Genomic DNA, 17842 nt, shown 5'->3' on the forward strand with positions numbered 1-17842 from the left:
CTGAAATTAAGTAAGAAGCTGTATTTACAAGTTGAGTTGGACTTCAGTGATTAACTGGGCTTTCTAATTGGATGATAGATTTTGATTAAACATTTTTAGAGAACTAAGGCAACTTATGTTATATAATTCAAGCAAACAACTAAAAATGTATACTGAATTTCTAAGCCGTCATCCATTGTTATAAACATTGGGAGAAAATGAGTTCATAAACTGTAGTGAAAATATGGAGCTGTTGCTTTAGGTAAGTTTAAATTATATAGGATATAAATATCTGTATAATAGCTATTCAGCATGGTCTTAATCCTGTGGCCTAATTAGTTGACACATAAACTTAACTATGACAGAGGGTTAGGAATGCTAGCATTTGTTGTTCTGGCTAGCTCCCTCCCTCCTTCGCTTCCTTCCTTCCTTCTCATTCCTCTATGTCGGTACAAAAATTAAAGCTCAGGGATACAGAACTCTGGTGAGAACTGACTTGCTAAACCCAAAGCTTCTCAACCTCGGCTGTATTTTACAATCATTTAAGATGCAATTCAAACACTGTGATACTGCATATGCCTGAAAGATTCTGTTTGGAAAGCTCCTGAGAACAACTGGGAGCATAATGTGAGATAGAAATAAGAACAGAGCTATGGATAAAGCTGTTAACAGTAGCAGCCACCTGTAGAAGCTGGTGCAATCAGTGACACAGACAACCCTTTCGTTTTCTCTATTGTCCTCCTGAGCAGTTGTCACTTGCACAACACGTACGGGTTACTCTAGTCATGCTAACTCACGCTAAGCTTCTGCACTTAGACTCTGGCACAATTTAGCACGTTTGTTTGCTCGAGATAAGCCTTAGGATTGAGGAGGGCTAGGCAGGTAAATGCAGACAAAAAGACAGTATGGGAAAATCGTGATATGAAATCTTTAAAAAAAATGCTTTTATTTTCAAACCCTTGCATTTGAGGGACATCACTGTCAAGGATCCCTTCCACTACATGACAAGGAACCAAACCAGGGACTTGTGAAGGAACAAACATGTTAGTTTGCCATTTATGAAAGGTTTCTTTATTCAATGCTTTTCGTTATTCTGTTTCAACTGATTATTAGAACCACAATAGAATTAGAAAAAGTCTAATATCAAAAATAGAAAGCTGTTATACTATACACACACAAACACACACAAACACAGACTAGCTTTTTACAGCATAACTCTAACCTGTTAAGGCAATAAGGAAAGAAAAAATGAAATAAAGCAAATGCATGCTTCAACAATTCATATGATCAGATGTATCTAGTATTTTGTAGCAGTGTAAAGATACAGGGATATTGCTAAATATCCCAGATATAACATGATGGGTTTTTCTCACCATGATTATCCTTCAGAAAAGAGGGGCTTTCTGGAAACAAATTCTTTACAAATCTAGTATTTTATTTGAAAATAAAAGCATTTTATTTTAAGGATTTCATATCACAATTTTCCCCATACTGTCTTTTTGTCTGCATTTACCTGCCTAGCCCTCCTCAGTCTTAAGGCTTATCTCGAGCAAACAAATGTGCTAAATTGTGCCAGAGCCTAAGTGCAGAAACTAAGTGTGAGTTAACATCACTAGAGTAACTCTTGTGTGTTGTGCAAGTTGACAACTGCTCAGGAGAACAATAGAGAAAACGAAAGGGTTGTCTGTGTCACTGATTGCACCAGCTTCTACAGGTGGCTGCTACGGTTAACAGCTTTATCCATAGCTCTGTTCTTATTTCTATCTCACATTGTGTTGCCAGTTGATCTCAGGAGCTTTCCAAACAGAATCTTTCAGGCATATGCAGTATCACAGTGTTTGAATTGCATCTTAAATGATTGTAAAATACAGCCGAGGTTGAGAAGCTTTGGGTTTAGCAAGTCAGTTCTCACCAGAGCTCTGTACCCCTGAACTTTAATTTTTGTACCGACATAGAGTAATGAGAAGGAAGGAAGGAGGGAGGGAGGGAAGGAGGGAGCGAGCTAGCTAGAACAACAAAACAGGTGCTTCTCATTGATATTACTGTTGCCACTAGGAGTCCCAAAAGGCATTCTGAGTAGCCTTTCATGCTCTCTGGAGACCCAGGTCTCTGAGGGTTCTGGCTGTAAGGGCTGAACAAGTATCTCAGGATGGTGGCCATTGGTTCAACTAGAACTGGAAAAGCCTTTGTTGTTTACTTGGAACAAAAGAAAAGCATGCTGTGAGTAGGCAGTTGATGATCAGCTAAAGGAGACTTAAGCGGAACCCCTTTTCTTAGGAGTTTCTCTCAAGGAGGTTAAACGTGAATATTCAGGAATTTCTTCACAAGGGAGATAGGTGTCTGGGGGTAATTGGCTAAAGTGAAGCTAATATTGTAATATTTTTTATTCAGGTGAAATAAAGAGGAGGGCAGTGAATTCAGGCTTTTGCTACCTTGAGCACATCTAATGTGATCAGTAGCTTTCTCCATTTACAACTGGAGAAATTGAGAGTCAAACACTCAAGGAAAATTTGTCCACAGATGTTCAGCGAATGACTAGTAATGAAGGGATTGGAATCCAGGTTGGCCTATGTTAGTTTTAACTAGAATGCCCCTGAGAACAAAGGTGTCCGGGCACCAGGTCACTTTAAATATAACCCAAGTGGCGTCTGCCTTTGATCTTGGCAGCTGCCTTTTAGTTAAAGAGCATCAGTTATTTTCAAACTGTTGAAGGTGTATATACAGTAAGACAGAGGGATACATTATAGTCAGCACTGCCCAATAGAACTTTCTGTGATGATGGCAATGTTCTATATCTGCAAAACAGTTCTGTAGCCAGCAGTCATGTGTGGATACTTAAGTTAATTTTAAAATAATTAAAAATTTGTTATTTTAGTCACACTATCCATATTTCAAGTACTCAAAAGCCATGTGTGGTTACTGTTTTGGAAAGCACAGTTCTAGATGATGACTCACTCTTTAGATGCCAAAATAGACCTTGTCCAATTCCAGCCTTGGCTGTAGAATATGCATTTTCCAATGGAGAAAACCCCAAGTCATCATTAAAATGTATCAAATATTCAATAAATGAAATTTTACTGTTTAAATTTCACAGATTTAATGGTGACATTGTAGCCTAGGAGACAGGGAGTCAGATCTTACTTCTAATTCTGCTTCTGACACCAACTGGCAGAGAAATAAAAGGGGCTCATCAATATCCCACCAAATCAGATGTTCTAGTCTTTGGATCAGAATTGCATTTTTAACAATTTCTCTATCTACTTTGTTGTTTGCACCTGAAAACCAGAAATCATTAACCTATGAAGTAGATATTGAATTACAGCTCCATTTCATTTCTGCATAGTTTTTGTATGAAGACTTCTTCTATAACACTTAAGAAACTGCAAATCTAAATAGAAAATAAAAATCAAGAGGAAGATTTACAGGTTCTTATGGGTCAGAGGGACCTAGAGCAAATGTAGCCACTTGTTATGGCCCTCTTCTCTTTCTTTTTACACAGATTTTACCGTATCTGTTATAACTAGTAGGTAAGCCCTTGGGATAGAGTGGGTATAGGGAGACAGGGAGAGTAGGGAGTCGAGTTCACTGAAACACCACATGAATGCTGTGTGGTATTTGGCAATAGAAGTTTTAAAAAAATCAATTAGGTCATTGTGTTTGTTTCTCTGCCGGTGTGGGAAAAAACAATTGAAGTAGTACAATCTGATCACTTAATGCTCAGGAAAGAACACTTCAATTCCTTCCTATTATTGACAGAAAATACTTTGTACAAACATCTCCAGGAGTGCATAGTATATGCATTTAACAGACATATCTCTGTGTGCTTTTATGTGTTTTTGTATAAAAATGTAAAATACATAATGTTTTGTGATGCTACTACTTTATAGTAGTTTTGCTCTTTTGCATTATGCTTCAATGATTCTCAAGAATTTCTTGAAGGAAATTTTATTCCTGAAGGAACGAAAATAAAATTTTATTAAGGGCATAGCCAAAAAAAAAAAAAAAAAAAACCACTGGTGTTAATTATCCAATTATTCTGCTGATAATTTTACATTAATACCGGGGATGATGGGAGAGGAGGAACATGAATAATGTGTCCTAGGACAAGCAGTGATAAAGAGAAGAAAAATGAGAAACTTGAAATGGAGGTACAAGTTCTCTTGGCTTCATGCCAGCCAGTGCCACCTGACAGTTTCTTTCTCCACAACTAGTCTCAATCAATGTGACAGTCTTTAAAATAGTGAAGATTAACTCAGTGAAGCAGGTGTTAAAGTGGTCAATATTACCCTTCTTTCTGCTTTCTTAAAAAAATAAATCATGTATAGGTTACACTAAAGACGTGAAATAAGTGATGACAGCTTACTCCATACTCTATAATTTTTAAATAACTTCAACACGGTTACCTTTTCTCATTGTGATTCACAACAACCCTGTATGGTCGGTATTCCCATTTTGTATATGAAGAAACCGAGGTTTGCAAGTTTGAATGACTTGAGTAGTAAGTGACAAAATGATGATGAGACCCAAGTTTTCTTAAGACAAGCCTAATTCACTTCATGCTATACCATTCTGATAAGGACTTCATTTTATTGCTTTTTGGATTTTTATTTTTTTTTACATTTCTTGTGGAAAGTATCACTTCTTTTCGGTCTTTACTCCAAAGTTGCCATCTCAATGATAGATCTCCTGAACACATCTCATATTTTAATAATTTCATTTTTATTGTAATAACAGATTTGCTAGCAAATGCATCCCTATTAAATGAGTAGGAATCAGGTTCCCATTAGGAAATAAATGATACACTCGAGTTAATGAAGTATGAACACACTATTTACAGGTGTACAGGCATAATTAAGGAAACATGTCAAGATGATGCAGCACCCAGGAGCTAGCAGCAGTGGGAAACCATCCTTGCCTCTGAAAGGGTGACAGAAGGAACTAAAGCTAAGTTTTGGAAGAAGACTTCTGGTTAGAAGCTGAGACTGGTTAGGAAGAAGGATGTGTGGAAATATGTAAATTGACTTCTTTTTCCTCTTACCTTTTGATCTCTTATCAATGACTTCCATGGGCTGAGCTCAGATGGAAACCATAGGTCAAGGAATCCTAGGTAGTTTAGTCTCCCAGGGAAAATAGCAGGGAAGATAATGGATCTGGAATGATAAGCAGAAAGTAACCAGCACAACTTACCAAGCATAAATAGATATTTCTCCCTGTCTAATTTTCAGTAAAGATAATTTCTATCAAAAACCTTGTGTCACTCTATGTTCACAACTACCTTCCATTGAATTGCTTCTTTTTGGGAGAAATAAGTTGCAACAATGCAGCACCTTTCCAAAACAGATTACTTTTTTTCAATGTTATATTCCTCAAATTTAACATACATGTTAAACTGTGTGCTATTAGATTTCTTAAAGAAATAACTTGCTTTTACTTAATCTGCTAATGATAAAGCCATTATTATAAATTCTTACTAAGCATAAGCAAAATTTTCAGTTGTACATTATATGATTACTACCTTTATCTCTTTATGCTAGTTTAAAGTCCAGCAACTTTAGGAAAAACATAAAGATAATCATGTACACTATAAACTGTACTCATTATGTGGTATCTATAACAGTGTCAGGATTTGGAACTTTGACATTCAAAGCTACAAATATGTGTCTGAACATGATCAGCAAATTTTAGTGTTTGAACATTTTAGAATTCAGCATTACTTGCATACTTGATATTATATTTTAGAGAGGCTAGGTTTCACTAATATTACTACTTTTTACAATATTTTTTGTATTTTTTTTGGCCGTGCTGTGCAGCTTGTGGGATCTTAGTCCCCGGACCAGGGATTGAACTCACTCCCTCGGCAGTGAAAGTGCAGAGTCCTAACCACTGGACCGCCAGGGAATTCCCTGTAGTGTTGTAATTTAAAAATAAAAACAAAGGGCTCCCCTGGTGGCGCAGTGGTTGAGAGTCCGCCTGCCGATGCAGGGGACACGGGTTTGTGCCAGGTCCGGGAAGATCCCACATGCCGCGGAGTGGCTGGGCCCGTGAGCCATGACCGCTGAGCCTGCGCGTCCGGAGCCTGTGCTCCACAACGGGAGAGGCCACAAGAGTGAGAGGCCCACGTACCGCAAAAATAAAACAAAAATTAAAAATAAAAACAAAATTTATTGCAAATAAATCAAATACCTCTGTGAAAATGACCAAATTCTTGAATTAAGTCCTTTTAGTTATTGCACATTGCTGTTCACTAGCGTTTTTTTTTTTTTTTTTAGCAAAACTCCATATAGAGAAAAGTTATTTCTATAACATGGAGCTATTTTATTCTACTTTCTGATCATTAACTTATATATTTATTCAGTCTTTCATTTAGTAAATATTTGGTGTCCATTTACTGTGTGATAGACACTGCACTAGGTGGTTTGCAGTTATTGTAGCTCATTGATTTTTGAAGAGTTTATTCTGTGTTCAATAGAGCTACTTGAAAGACAGCTTGTCCTGATTAAAATTTGATTTCTTTTATCTTCCAATCATATATGTCTCTGGATACATATTTTATAAATATGTTTGTATGTTGGTAAGACATACAGAGTCAGCACATAATCAGCAATTATTTCAATGATTTTAAGCCATCTGGAGAATACCACATCTTATGGTCATGGCAGTAGAAGTGAGATGATGGCTAGAGTCAGACTGGGTGGATGGTCAACACAATTGTGCCATCTATTTCCATCTCCCAAAACAATAAAAAAAAAAAAAAAAAGTAAGCAATGACCAACCAGCTTCTGGGTAATTGCCTTGATATCTTTTGTGATACTTCATATCCTCAGTTTTGGGAATTAATAGTCATTAAAGATAACAGGCATCACTAAGTAAATGTTCTTAATATATAAATATCTAAGCATATTTGATATTTAAAAGATTTCCAAGTCACAATTTCAGTTCAATTCTGTGAATATTAGTGAAATATTGCTATGTCCCAGGAATTATGCTGGGCATTGGGGCCCCTAAAATAAATAAAACATGAATTTTGCCCTTAAGTGGCAAGTTATCATATATCATCTATACATTGGAATGGTGGAGGGTATAGAGGAACAGTATTGGATCAGGCATTTTACAGGTAGATAAATGTAATTCTACTTGTTGCATAATAAGCCTCATTGTAGAGGATACAACATGCCCAAATAATTGATAAAAATATCCTACATGAGTCTAGGAAAAACCCTGACTTGAAAATATACATGACCATAAAGCAGAAACTAACACACCATTGTAAAGCAATTATATTCCAATAAAGATGTTAAAAATAAAAGAAAATATACATGACCGAAAACATACCTTTTTTGATAAAATTATTTTTTAAAGAAAAAATTGTAAATAAACTATTATGTGCTATTTGTCTAATATATGAAGTAACAGTGTACTGTACAGGGACCTGATTTTCTTGTGACATACTGATATGGTCTCTTATGTTGAATAACCTTTTAATCAGGATCAGCAGAGACACCATGGAGAATTTAAGATATTCTAACATTTTTTAAGTAAGTTTCAAAATAGCATTAGAATTATAGGTCCTTAGTAAGTATAAGAAAATCTTAACAGTATCAAAAAATACTGTCTATAATGTATAAGTTTAATTCTATTTAAAATTACATAATTTTGATTCATACCAATATAATTCTATTTTAGATAAAACAGTGTTTAAAGTTTTACTATTTAATTTTTTAGTGTGTTTTTCCCATTTTGTATTTTTTTTAAATATTTTACGGCAGACTTTGAGAGAGTCATATCCCCCTATGGTGAATTTATATTGTAGAAATGGTGCTAATTTTTTTGTTTGAGGCTAATGAAAACTTAGCCCTAGAACACTGACATAAATGTCATTCTACTCCAAAACTTAGAGTCCACTGCATTTCTCTGTTCTAGTTTTAAATTCCCAGGAGAGAGAAATGAATTGGTTCAGCTTATACTAGATGCCTCTACTGTGCTTTAAGGTATAACTAGAGGTGTGTGGCCATTGAGTCCAGCAATCACTGTAATTTACATCCTCTACATTCGACGAAGGCCCCGCTCAATAGGCTCAAATATAGAATCTAGGCAGAATATTCTTCTGTCTTGATAGAATATGTTTTATGAAAATAATTATAGCATTAAGTACAAAATGAATAAGAAACCTCATTTAAATATTGTTACTTGGGTACCCCTAATAAGTGCAGCCTCTCTTTAATCCCAAGGAGCTTTTTTTATAAGTAACTTGGAAATATTGGTCTAAGTACCAAAAAAGGAGGAATAAAAACACATATGATCATTCATGAATGGTAATACTAATTAAAATACTATTAAACTATTAACTTATTATGGTTAAAAATTTAATGAGTATGATCTTTTCAATTCACTTGGCTTTCTTCAATTATTTTAGTTATTTCCTATATTTATAAATACTGAGTGTTTCTCTTCCTCCATGCCTCTTCAGGTGACATTTCTCCACTATTCAGACAAAATAATACAATTTAGAAATACCTTTTCCTGAATAAATATTTTTAATGTTTTGTTTTATATTGTGTGAGCATGAAGAGTTATAACTTAAAGTACTCTGCTTTCCTTAATTTATTATTTCTTTAGCCCCAGCAGGCTCTTGTGAGTGATCCTTGGAAACAGCAGTAAATGAGCATTTTGTAGCACTGTGAAATGTAGGAGGCAGTGTTATTTTAGTACTGAAGTGTGGGTGTTTGTAAGAATTAAGTCTTCTGGTTTTATGACTATTTATGTTGAGACTAGTAGGTGGACTCAAGTACAAATGGGAAATGGGGTAGGGGGAATGCTGAGTGATTGGTCTGTAATATTCATTTTAACATTTTAGAAAGAATGGTTGTAGTTTAGAAAGAAGGATAGTAGTATGAATACAGATGTAACATGTTGTGTTTGGGCTCTCAAAACCCTTTCATATATGTATAGCCCACCTGTTTTTTAATGCTGAAAATTGCATGGTGTGAGATTGAATGGGCTATTTCCTAAATCTTGAATTATGATAAAAATATCTTCTAGGGACCAGTAACTGTGTTCTCCTATGGAGATGATAATTGGTTATTAGTTGCTTATTTCTTTGTAACTTAAAATCCTACCTCCTAAACACTTGCAAACATTATAGATGGGTTGGTTGGTTGAGGTTTACAAGCTTGCTAGTCAGGGCAGCTACATTTGGATCCCAGTTTCACTATGGATTTGTATGTGGTCTTGAAACAACCTTGACCAATTACATAAACCAATCTCAGTTCCAGCTTGTAGGCCTCTTGAGGCCAATGGGTTGTAAAGGGCTACCTGCTGCTGTGTCCAGGTGTACAGGCTGAAACTCTTCTCAGAGTTTGTTTTGTGTTTTTTGAAATGTTTGAAAATTGATACTGCAACATCAAACAAAATAAAAAGAAAAACAAAGGTCTGCCATTGAAGTCTTAAGCAGTTTCTATCTAACAGGAAGTTGACATCTTTAATACTACCTTTAGCCTGAAAGTGGCTGTGAATGGGTGAATACCTGAAATAGACCGTTTAGTTACTGGAACATAAAGCAGAGACCCTATATTTAAATGGTAATATTTAGCTTCACCATTTCCTAGGTGCTGTAACTATGTTGAAGGTGAAATGCAATGAAGGTTTCTAATTTGGAGGCTGAGTTGCTACCCTCAAGGCTTTGGGGAAAAGAACGCGAGTTAGGATGAGAGAATTTAGGAGGAAAAATAAAGTTCGCTCCCTGCCCTTCTTGCCTCACTTCTGTTTAAATTTTTTTTTTATTGAAGTATAGTTGATTTGCAATATTATATTAGTTTCAGGTATACAGCATAGTGATTGAATATTTTTATAGATTATACTCCATTTAAAGTTATAAAATATTGGCTATATTCCCTGTACTGTACAATATGTCCTTGTAGCTTATTTATTTTACACATAATAGTTTGTGCCTCTGCCTCACTTCTTTTTATGTTGAGTGTGAGTTCCTATGGTGTGAGATTTTCATAAAGAGATGTTAAGGCTCTCTCACCTGAAGAGCTACCACTGAGTCCATGTGACAAAGAGTGGCGCAGAGCAGGAATGAAAACCAGTCCTGGTGCCCCAACACTGGCTGACTGCACTGATTTCTTTGCTCCCTTCTATATACTGATTGGTATCTAGCAAATCAAAATGCACGTTTCTATTTTGTTTATTACCTCCCTACTAGTTCTAATAGTGTTTTGAACTTCTTTGGGGGTTTCTCATTGTACTAGCCTGCATTGTCTACAAATAACTGTGCTTCTGCCTTTTCAATAGCTACAGTTCTACTTTTGTTTGCCTCCTTAGCATATCAGCTATAGTATACATCTATTTAAAATTAGAGAAATAAAAGAAAAAGAATCAGTACTTGAACAGCTATGGGAAAGGAGGCTTTGGGTATAGAGGGATGAAAGGAAGATAAAAATGATTTTAGCAGCTAAGATGTGATGCGATGATAACCTGGACCAAAAAGAGAGCTAAGGAAATAGAAAGAATATATTTGAAAGGTATTCAAACAAGGAATTGACTAGGCTTGGTCAACCAAAAATTAATTTCTAGTCTTCAAGCCAGGAGCAAAGGAGTCTAATTTTGAGTAGCCACACAATTGATTATATTATTAGTCTACCACCATCTATTTATGTCAGAGGAGTTGTGACAAAGAAAGTTAATTTTAATTCTCAGTTTCTAAGGGATTCTTAGATTATAGATTCAAAATAAATTAATATATATCCATTTACTATATCTTTACAGTTTGACACTGCATGTACCTTAAGAGTAATTAAGATTCCGCCATTCATTCAATAACACTTACTGAGCTGCTTTTTGCCAGGAGTTATTGTAGGCTTTCTGAATATAGCAGTAGACAAAACAGTCAAAACTCCACCCTTGTGCAACTTACTTTCAAGTAGGAGGAAAGTGACCATAAGTAAAATAATTAAGTGCATATGTATTGATAGTTTGTCCAAGGGTGATGAATTCTATGGAGAAAAAAAATTATGAAAAGGAAGAGAGGAAGTGCCGTTTTAAATAAGATATGAGGGAAAGCCTCATTAAGGAAGTGACATGGAAGCAAACACCCAAAAAAGAATAAAGAGCTAGTTAGACATGCAACTGTCTCTGGGGACTGAGAGCAAAGCAGAGGAGTGGCCTGAAATGGATGCTCTCTGGGTTTTTTTGAAGAAGAGCTCAGTCAGTATGTGCAGATCAGAGTGGAAGCATAGAAGAGAAGAGATAAGGGCTGAAAGATAAGGATGTGGTGAGTGTGAGCAACTGGGACCTTGTCGGCCACTGAAGGATTCTGGCTTTTTCTCTGATTAAAATGAGAAACTATTGAAGGGTGCTGAGCGGAGCTGTGAGGTGATCTTATGAACATTTTAACAGTATCACTCTGGCTATTATGGGGAGTACAAACTGTGGTTGGTGATGGGGTTGGGATCAGAAGTGAAGAGACCAGTTAGGAAACTATTGCAAATAAACCAGGCAAAATATGAAGCTGGTTTGGACCAGAAAGATCGAAATGAACATGATGAAAATAAGTGGACATCTGTGTGTATTTTGAAAGTATTTTGACTAGCTGATGGCCACAATGTGGGGTGGAAGAGTGAAAGAGGAGTCACGTATGACTTAAAGGCTTTTGGTTTGAACACCTAAAGTAATGAATTTGAAAAGGAGATGGGCAAGATTGCAGGGGCTGGGGGTGGTGACTATTTTGGAGTAGGTTCTGATTTGGCCTTGTTACATTTGTGCTTATTTGTGCTACACATAGGAGAGGTTATATAATAAGCAATTGGGCATTTGAGTCTGGAATCCAGGGACTGATTCAAGTTGAAGATCTTAAACATCGAGTAGGCACGTGCCATCAGACTGGATGAGTGGTCTAGGGAAGAGTGGTCCAAGAAATGAACCCTGGAATCTACCACTAACAACAGGTTAAGGAGGTGAGAAGGAAACAGCATTTGAATCATGAATTTAAATACTCTTTTCTTTTTTTTTTTTTTTAAGTTTACAAAACAACTTTCCATATATTATGGCATTTGGCCTATGGAATAATTCTGAAAAGCATGTAGTGATAGAACTGAAAGTTGGTTAATATTTTCTCTGCAATTTAATATTTGCAAACATTCCAACTTTGATTTGTTTCCTTTGATGCTTATGTACATTATCGTACATATCCAGAAAATAAATTTGATGCTATTGTGGTTCTCTGCATACACCATGTTTCTTCACACTTATAAGTGTTTTACGTAAGGTTCTTTATCCTAAGTGTGTCCTTCCCTGTCTTATTCACCCTCAAAATCTTGTATAGCCAGGCAAGAAAACTTTGTCCTCTTTCCTAAGGAGACATCAAGGTTAGGGAGAGGAGGTTCAGACATCAGTGACCCTGCTAGGGAAATGGCATCTACTAGAAGGCCATGGGGGTGGCAGGAGATTAATCCCACGTTTGCCCTGGCCATCCACGGAAGCTTCTAAGAACACCTCCAACTTATTATGGGAATGAACCATCCACTTCCTACTCTTCTGTTAAGTTTTCTTCTATCACTGAAGAAAACAAAGTGAGAACAAGAACAACCATAGCAAAGCAAAATATTCCCTAAATCCTAATCTTCCCTTAACCTAATCCAGTTTTCCTACAGGAACTAGAAAGGAGAGCTGTTTGTTTTTGTTGCATGCAGAGGAAGTTAGAGTGTGCTTCCTGCAACTTTCAGAGCAAGGTTCCAGGTGGGGAGCTACAGTAGTGACCACAACAAACTAACCTCTTTCATGGAGCCCAGTTAGTACTTCTCAGATACTCTGTGGTGAGGGCCATTTATTTTCCCTAAATCAAGCACAAGTCATACTTTTGTAAAGTATAATAAAAATGGATTATTATAAAATGAAATAGTAAAACACATAATGAAAGTCCAAACTTTTTATTATGACATTTCATAAACATAGCATATGAAAACCGAATTATAAAATTGTATGTATGCATTGAGTAAGGGTGTATTGAGACTAGTACAGAGAATTACTATTATACTTGTAATTTTTTTTTGTTATTCTGTAATCAACACAAAACAAAAAGTTATGAAATAAATAGTAATTGTTCATGTTAACAACCTAGGCACACACTTTGAGTGAACATCATATATATCAATTATTTAAATATTTTAATGTGACATGTGCTTCCTTATTATTAATTTACCTAATCTTCTTTGATTGACTATAGCATTTTTTGCAGGGAATAATGTATAATCTAAACTATTTCCATGCTTTATATTAATAGTAGTCAGAGTAGAGAAATGAATCTCAGACAATATGTTGGCAGGAGTGGAAGAAGAGATTTTGAAGCAATTTCAGCAGTCTTAAGAGAGTCATTTTAAACTTTTATCCAAAATGAGACAAATTTTGCTGTATTTTCAAAATTCATCATCAGTTCTTTATTAGCAGCCAGTTCCAGGATTTATCCTGTAACTTTATAGTTAACTACATTTTTGACAAAAGATATTGCTTCAGGATCTATGAATACCTATATGTGGATCATTTTTGTTGGAATACACAATTCAAAATATCTTATTAATATTGTAAGATAGTCTGTGATAACTTTTCTGCAAATGAGCAATATCAAGAGTATTATCATATTTTACTGATAATTATACTTAATTTATGGATCATGTCATAAATAATTGTAGAAAATCTGTTCTTTTAAGCTTCTAACTTTTGCTTTGCCCTTTGACCTTACCTGCCATTGCAAAACATGTTACATTTCTTCCTTGTTAGTATTAAGATGATCGAAACACCAAATATATTAGACAAATAAAGAAGGCTGGCTGTCTAAATCACATATATAAAAGTTGGGAATGGGCTGGTTTCTTATCTTGCAGAAACAAGAGCTTTTGTGTTGTTCAAACATTCTCGACAGAAATTCTCACATCTATAACTCTTGTGTCTCAGTGTGCAGTAGAGTTGCTTATAATCGACTTCTATCTTATCATATAAAAAAGAGAATAAGTTTGCATTTAATGCATTAGCTTTAACATAATTCACAAATTTTACCACACTTCAAAGAAAGCTGGTATTCAGCTGATTTTTTAAATTGTGTAGCAAGACTTGGTTTTTTTTTGTTTGTTTTTGTTTTTAATGAAAGGAGTACATTAGTTCATGGTCTGCATTAGCTCCTTAATCACAGTGCTCCAAAATATTTCCCTGCCATTGTAGCTTGCCAGTCTACTTCTACAGAAAACTTAAGCCACAAAACAAATTTGTTGACAGAGATCACACACTTGGAGGTCGTGGCAATGTCAAATTGCTGTAAAAGTTTCTAAGCATTTATTCTCAGCTTCTGTAGTTATCTCTTTGCTGTTAAGTAATAAACAGTTTGTAACTGGCACTTTGAGAAGCACTGTTGTGTATGAAATGGAGATAACACCTACTTTGCAGAGGTGTGGTTAGGATTACCAATAATCTTGGAATAGTGCCTATCAAACAGTAGGCAGTTGATTGAAAAGAACTATTAAATTGCATTATACAATAATATACCCCATTTTAAGCAAAGCTGCAGTTGCAGAAAGCGGTAAATAAAATGCTTTATCTGAACTTAAAAATGTGAATAATCTTATGGAGAAATGTATTTGTCTATCTATACCTATGAGTCTTCATGTAGATATACAGAGATATAGATAAATTATTATGAGTGTCTCCAGTAAGAAAAACTAACAAACTGCTAGAGAATGGTGACAGCACAGGCAGAGTAATTGTATCAAATTAGAGAGATCAGAAGAAACTCAAAACAGAAGATGGATTTTAGGACTGGCTTAAAAAGATGGTAGAACAAGTTGCTGCAGTTTAAGACCGGGCTGAAAGCTTTCTATGCATTTGCTGTTACACGCCTCTCCTGCCACATTTTTCTCCACGTAGGATATACTGGGGAAATTGTGGATAGTCTATTTTAGCTGAGAGTGTTTGAAAAGCATTAACTCATAGAGTACTCACAATGGAGGTATTGTTATGTGCATTTTATGTATAAAGATACTGAAGCAGAGACAAGTTCAGTAACTTGCTTAAATTTGAAATGTGGGCAGTGGTACAAGGACATAATCCTAGGCAGTGTGACCTCACTTACAGCCTGTGCTACCCACAGGTTCCTGGGGAATAAGTGGGAGCTGAGAATGGAAAGGTTAGAGTGAATTTACGCAGGGAAAATAATGGGCAGGGAATGTTTCCAACACAACTCAAGGTAGGCCTACGCGGGCTCTAGAGCGCAGGCTCAGTAGTTGTGGTGCACGGGCTGAGTTGCTCTGCCGCATCTGGGATCTTCCCGGACCAGGGCTCGAACCCGTGTCCCCTGCATTGGCAGGCGGATTCTTAACCACTGTGCCACCAGGGAAGACCTGAATGTATTATTATATAAACTGAAGTATGTTTGGTTTGGGTGTTTAAGAACAATATAAAACTAATAATCATTTAAAGTGAAATTACCGTGAGAATACACGGTAAAATCACAGCAGAAAACACATGGCACCATCAAAAGCTTCAAGTTAAGAGGATTTAATAATGAAAGTACTATTATAAAGGTGTAAGGCTTAAGGCAACCAACAAAAAGCCAATGACTCAGGGACCAAAAATGAGAAGCTAGTACTATCCCTAAGCCTGAAATGGCATGAGACCTTAACTGTAACCAAAACGTGCAGCCACTACCAGAGCCAAAGGAAATGCCCTACTCCTCCCCTGCAGTCTCCTGCCATTGACTTTCTTTGTCTAAACCTAACTCTAAGCCTGAACACAGAGGTTGAGGACTGAGTGCAGGGGAAATGCATTCCAGAGGGGTCAGCTGCTCAGGCTATATAGAGTACAAAAGATGAAAATGGTGAAATCAGACACAACCACAATAAGTAATAAAATCATTCACTGAGCAATCTTAAAAAGGATTATCTGTAGGATTTGTAATATATATTTTATTAATGTTTATTAAATGAACTTTATCTTTTTTAAAGTCACTATTTGCAGTTACTTTGAAGTACTAGGTCAGGTATTAAAGCTTATTTTCAATGCTATAAATACTTTTTTAGATGTTTTCTTTACTGGCAAAAAAACTGCATTAAATTCAAATGATTTAGAGTATTAACTATTTTAATTAATAATTGCTGTGTTTCATAATCCTAGTAATAAATCTTTGGAAGTAAAATAATAAAGCTAAGAGATTAGTTTTGTAATTGTATCAAGACAGTATAATTACTGACCTTTGTATTATCACATACTTTTATAAAAAATCAGCATAATTAAAAACAACTCATTCTGATATGACTCATTTATTATAAAATTTCCAAGTACATTATCAATCACTTGGAACATTATGCAGTATCAGTGAGTTAATCATGGCATATGTGTAATTATTGGCAAGGCTGACTCTTTACTTTTTGTGTAAAGTTGCCCCATGTACTATTTCATGAACCGATACATTTAGAATTATTACTTTACACTTTACCTCTGTTAAAATAATGACACATCGCATGTTCACATTTTACTCATTTAAATAACAATAATGAAATTAATGGTCTTCGGTTTTTTATAGTTTTTTTCTAAATACTTTTTGTATCACTTATTCTTTCATGGTTAGCATACATGGATAGAATAGGGATTGTATCAATAGGCAGAAGTTGTTAGGGGAAAATGTGAAATACTTCCTCTTTCTCTTCATTGCAAGATGAAAAGATTCCCCCTACAGTTACCATATGATAGTGGAGAAATGAAGGATAGGGGGCAGAGAAGAATAAATACTTCTCTTTGAATTGAACCATGGGGAATTTCTGGAAGATTTACAACCACATTGGCTCATTGATTACTCAGACGGCAAAAAGATACTCTCAGTGTGTGCTCCTTTATTCTAATGAAAAAGACTATTAAACCACCTCAAAATATATGCTGAAAGTTTTATTTTTGTTAAATGGAGAGTTCTGTTTAACCTGTTTGGAGAATTGGACCTCTACTTGAAAATGAGCAACGACTTTTAAAGAAGTATCACTGCAATTACAAATCAAGTGGAAGTTAGAATTGACATAGTGCTGTTATATTCTGATTGCAAGATAAATGTAGTCAGGAACTGTTGAGTTCTTTGTGGTCCAGAGATTATGCAGAAAATTATAATTTCACTAAGTTACCCCAATTGACCCCAAAATGGAAGGTCACATAAGCAGGCTAGAAACTGCTTCAAGGATTCTGAAAAGCACCATTAATACTGCCTCTTTCAATGACCTTAAAGTGAGAGTATTAAAGAAATCATAGCAGGTTTCATTGAGATCATTCTCTTTATCGAATAAAATTGAACATTTAAGTAAATGAATGATCATTTTTGGACAACCTAATATGAAAATATATGACCATAAAAACTTGATAGCCCTCCAGCAGTGCTTGTGGAAATTGCAATCTCTTACAAATGTTATAGTGTCTGGTAACTCAGTAGAAAATTATAATGGCTGTCTAAATTCTAGGACATTTCATTTCTAGAACATTTCATAAAATATGCATTTTTATTACTTTTTCAGGTGGATGCAATAATGTGTATATACTGCATTGTGTAGTGGGCTATGTAGCTTCATAGAAATACTATATTTTCTCTAGCATCAACTACTTCGACCAGAAAATTATAAAACTCTTTAGAAATTCAAGTGATTCTCAGTAAATTAAGCACTGGGGAAATTATTTTATTTATAGAAAGTTTAATTATTTTCAACCCATTTTATCACTTTAGGAATTCTTTTTTTTTTTTTTTTTTTTTTTTATTGTAAAGGAGTCAGTCCAGAGGCTACTAAAGGGACAGTTGATCAGAGAGGTTCACTTGAAATGCTTCACAAAGAAAGTCTTCCTGAGGCTT

General features: G+C 35.3%; 1 protein-coding gene across 2 annotated transcripts in view; it reads left to right on the forward strand.

Moving 5' to 3' along the window:
* Positions 1-17842, forward strand: part of CADM2 (cell adhesion molecule 2) — a 1050900-nt gene that overhangs the window by 815142 nt on the left and 217916 nt on the right. The window lies entirely within an intron of this gene.

The sequence above is a fragment of the Monodon monoceros genome, unplaced genomic scaffold (assembly GCF_005190385.1).
Source record: "Monodon monoceros isolate NGI ecotype Baffin Bay Population unplaced genomic scaffold, NGI_Narwhal_1 Super_Scaffold_11, whole genome shotgun sequence".
Taxonomy (NCBI): domain Eukaryota; kingdom Metazoa; phylum Chordata; class Mammalia; order Artiodactyla; family Monodontidae; genus Monodon; species Monodon monoceros.